Source organism: Macrotis lagotis, chromosome 1 (genome assembly GCF_037893015.1).
Source record: "Macrotis lagotis isolate mMagLag1 chromosome 1, bilby.v1.9.chrom.fasta, whole genome shotgun sequence".
NCBI classification, from domain to species: domain Eukaryota; kingdom Metazoa; phylum Chordata; class Mammalia; order Peramelemorphia; family Peramelidae; genus Macrotis; species Macrotis lagotis.
The window spans coordinates 422,100,273-422,105,310 of NC_133658.1; the positions used below are offsets into that span (position 1 = coordinate 422,100,273).

At 35.8% G+C, this 5,038-nt stretch overlaps 1 pseudogene; it reads right to left on the reverse strand.

Annotated features, from left to right (window-relative positions):
* Nucleotides 1–1,745: 1,745 nt before the first annotated feature.
* LOC141518623 (ribosomal protein uL30-like) lies at nt 1,746–2,594 on the reverse strand (annotated as a pseudogene).
* Between the last annotated feature and the right edge of the window lie 2,444 nt (nt 2,595–5,038).

Genomic DNA, 5,038 nt, shown 5'->3' on the forward strand with positions numbered 1-5,038 from the left:
TTTATAAGCTCCTAGAAAATTTCTTTCAAAAACTTAGTTTATTATTGGTACTTATGCTTGAAAAAAATCATGGTTTCATCATTTTAAATGCATTCTCTATCAGGTTTAATTATAGCTCCTCCAAAATATAATAGAGGTCCTTCATTAAATGCCTACCCCTTACCCTAAAACAAACAATCTAAATAGTGTGATGATGATTGTCCCCTGCAGAGAAGAAAAAATGTTCAAGAAGTTGGACCATGAACCATTCTACCTGAGTAAGGCAAGGACAATCTTTTATTTTTTTTTTCCCTCCAGTGCTTGGTATATTATTAATGCTCAGTGCAATGTTCATTAGGATTATAGGATCATAAATGTAAAGCTAAGAGACCTTAGAGGTCATAGAGTCCAACTCCTTCATAGTACAGATGAGAAAATTGAATATAGAGAGATTACATGATTTACTTAAGATCCCATAACCTCTAGGTATCTGAGGCAAGATTTGAATCCAAGATTTCCTGATTATTAGAGGTTTCAATAGTCTACTGACTATCAAATTAAGAGAATATTGTCTGGAGGATATAAAGATGATAGCCAAAAATTATATCTCCCTCTTCCTAAAAATATATATTTTTCATTATTTTCCTTGGACTTAGAACTTCCTCTGTACTTTTCTTGTTTGTTGAATTCAATTATCATCTCTTTGCAGAAAATTCACATATATATATATATATATATATATATATATATATATATATATATAAAACCCTACTCCCTCTCCTGACCTCCAGTCTTACATTACTACCAGCCTTTTGAATATCTTTTGAGATGCCTAGGTTGCAAAAATATCTCAAACTCAACATGCTGAAAATAGAACTTATTTTTTCCCCAAAACCCTCCCAACTCCTGAAGTCACCATTATCCTGCCTTAATGTTATCCCTGACTCTTTCTCTCCCTTATTCACTCCATGTGACTAGTCTTGTTTCCACCTTCACATTTCTCTTTTGATCCATTTTCTCTACAGCCAACACCCTAATGCAGCTTCTCATCACCTCATGCCTGGACTATGGCAATAGTTTTCTAATTATCTCCTTGCCTCTAATGTCTTTCCACTCCAATGCATGCTCAACTCATTTGCTAAAATGATAACCAAAACACAGCTTTAACCCTGTCACCCTCCTCTGCCCAACTCAAAAAGCTCTACTACTTCCTTATTTTATCCAAGACCTTCAAAGATGAAGAGATTTCAGGGTGAAGGTTTCTTATTATTCCTCTAGCATTGTATTCAGTGTCCCACCTTTCTATTTTTTTTTTCATGGTCAACAGCTCTACTTTAATGTCAGGAAGGAATGGGACCGGTTGTATAGTGGTAGCATCAGAGTGATCCTGATGCATGGAAAGCCCACCCAGACTAGGTCATACCCTATAGAGGTATCATTAAAAACACAAAAGTCCCAGATAAGATGGCCTATTTTTTTTGAAAGTCATTTCAAACCTCAGATCAGATCCCATTGTCTTGCATTTTACAACATTCAAACCTCAGAATAGAGAACTGCATTTGGCCAACAATTGACTGTTCTCTGGTGCCACCATGATGGGTTTAATCTAGCTTCCAATCCCAGAATATGAAGTCACTCCTTTTCATTAATCATGAGACTGTAATCCAAGATGAAATGAAGCTGCCTAGATAAACCAATATGGTTTCTTCCTTGAGGAAAAGTACGGAAGGTGGGTGAGTTCCTTCTATATAGCTGATACTCTTTTCTTCCCATCTCATTAGTTCCAGGAGAAAGTTCCAGCAGAGAATAAATCTTCTTTGAAGATATTAGGTATGCACTCAGAAAAGATAAATCTTTTGAGATCCTAGGCCTAATTTAGCTGCCGAATGAGTTGATTGATGCCTTCACCTCGGTAGCCAGGTTTGCCCATTTCCTTGAGAAAGCCCACTCTATTCTTGGCAGCATGGTGAGCCACGGACAGTGGGAAAGGACACAGGAACCTCGAGACCTGAGAGAAATGCTCCCCCACTGAGCAGATTGCATGAATGATATCTTCCAGACAAATGATACCAAATTTCCCTAGACACTCCTCAATTAGAGTATTATCTGTTAGGGAGACTTTCTTATTATTTATTCTGGCTTGTCCTCGTTTCAGAATGAGTTCACGGACAAGATTTTAGGTTAGGATATCCCCAAGCTACATAAGGCTCTATAATTCGAAGTTTCTTTAAGGAAACTGGGGTCATGTTAACAAAGACACCACTATACATTTTCTTCAGACTAAGTTCCTCTATTGTATTTGTCACCTGGGTACTCACTCCATTAATCCTCTCCATACAGACCACAAAGGCTAGACTATGTGTATTCTTTAGCACATAGCATCCAGGCTTCGAATCCAGATGTTTGAGACGAGCTACATCACGGACGATCTGATGGGATTCATGAACAAATGATTCCAGCCGCCTGAATTTGAGCTGACTCCCTTTCTTTTGCTTCCTCTTTTCCAAAAGTGCCTGCTTAGCCTGAGTGGCTTTGAGTGCTTGGTAAGCTTTCCTCCTCTTCAGAAGATTCTCTGGAACCAAAGGAATCTTTTTTCTGGGTTCAGGCTCCGACATCTTTCCTGCCCTTTCTATTTTTTAATCTGCTGTTTCTCATACTTAGAATGCTCTCCCTCCTCACCTCCACTTGTTGGCTTGCCTTACTTCCTTCACAACTCAGATGAAATATTAAAGCCTGAAAAGACTTAACATGAGCTGATGTTGACTGAAGTAAGCAGAACCAGGAAAATATTGTACACAATTGCAACATTGTATGATGACCAACTATGATAGACTTCACTCCTCTCAGTAGATTAGTGATTAAGGACAAGGACAATTCTAAAGCTTGTGATGGAAAATGCCATTTACATTCAGAGAAAAAAACTATAGAATCCAAATAATATTATTTTCCCTTTTTAAAACTTGTTTCATGGGTTTTTTTTTCTCATTGTTTTCTCCCCTTTAGTGCTGATTCTTTTGTCACATCAAGACTAATATGGAAACATGGTAAACATGATTGTACATCTGTAAGCTATATAAGACTACTCATTTTCATGGGGAAGAGAGAGGAAAGAGAGGGAGGTGAAAAATGTGGATTCAAAAGCTTACAAATATATGAATGTTGAAAACATATCTTTGTATATAACTAAAAAAATTAAATAAAACAAAAAAGCAGCTCAAATATCATTTTCTAAACAATGAGTTTCTGATAAGCCGCATCCCCAATTCCCTTGCTAGGCTTTGGCCTTTGATATTTTAATATGCCAGTTTCTTTCATTAGAATATGATATTATTGAGGGCAGGGATCCTCTTTTATTTTCTTCCATTTTTTATCCCTTGTGTTTAATTAAGTTTCTGTAACATTGCAAACACTTAATAACATACTTGTTGACTGTCTTTATAGCAGAAATACAAGTTATCTTATATTCTCTCAAAAGGCTTCATATATCACAATCCTTTACACCTGTAAATGAACTTACCTTGTTATCAACTACTATATTTTTTCCACCTGCTAGAATATAAGCTCCATGAAGGCAAAGAATCTTTCTACTATAAATTTAGCAGATCCATCAGTTCTGTAAATATTAAATACACTGAAAAAATAAAATTAATTAAAATGAATTGCACATAAAACAAAGAGGTGGCAGAACCAGGATTGCAACCAAGGTCTTATGCATTCAAGTCAAGGACTCTTTTTTTACTATTCCATACAGCTTCCCATAGCTTAGCTTCCATTCTAATGTCTGAGTCTTACTGTAGGTTGGATTGCACCAAAGTTAGTTAAGATTGAGAGTGATGAGCAACTTTCTTGGTAGAAACACATGGTATCTAAAACTTTATGGTAGATATGAGACAGCTGTTCCATACTAATCTCCTGGCCTCTATAAAATTCAGATTGTTTTGCAGGAAGAAGTCACATAGACAAACCTTTCTAATAGGGTAGAGACGGGCTGATGTGGGGAATTCTTGATTAGGAGCTGGTAGCAGGTTGTCCACTTTTTCAATCAATTGGGTTATAAGTTTAAAAGGCTCTTACCAATACTTTATGGTTTCTATTCCCCTTCCTCTGTCCCTCAAGAAAAAAAAAAGGGAACCTATCTTGTCATGTTATGATAAGACTTTAAACTCATTTCAAAAGCAAACAGGGCACACTCCTCATAACAGTTCTTACCCAATATAAGCAAGTTACAGATATTAAAGGTGTATATGAATTATAGTAGAATGGATGTAAAGTAGAAGGGAGATGATGAATCTCAAAGTCTAGGCTTTCTTCCCCTATTGTTATGGCAGATTAAAACCTCTGACATCCCAAATATCCTCATGGATCTGAATACTCCCAACTTGTAGATTTTCTTCAATTTCTCCCTCAGACTCTAAATCCCACCTTTGTAGTTGATGATGTGATATAGGAGACACTGGCAGAGGACCACTTGGTATGGCATGCCCTCATCAAACAAGAGTTGTGCTATATGAGCAGAGCAGGACTGAAGTAGTTCCAAAGAAACACAATATGCAAAAATTTAAAGAATCCATTCTAAATGTTCACAGGGTCTATTTGTGCCTGACCTGTGACAGAGCTTTCTGAGCTCATATTGGTCTGATCAGTCATACAGATGCACTGTAACTTGACTCTAATATGGTGATGTCATTTTGATCCTCTTCTAGAATGAAGAACAGCAACCAACTCTCTTAAGTGTCAAAAACATTCTTCTGGCCTCATCTGTCTCACAACACTTTTTAATATTGCCTGAACCAGATTCAAATATAATTGGTAAATATTTAATAAAATAAATAAAAATTCAATAAAAGATAGATTATATTAGTTTGTGGTTTTTAAGTTAATATATGTCAGTAAGGATCCTTATATAGTGTTTAGTGCCTTCATTTCTCTTTCTTTATTTTTAAATATTTTTAATTTTTAATTTAAATTTTTAATTTTAAAATTATTTAGTTATTTATTTTCATTCATATACACATGTATATTTTTAAGTTACAAAATTTCCTTCCACCCTCCCTTCCCA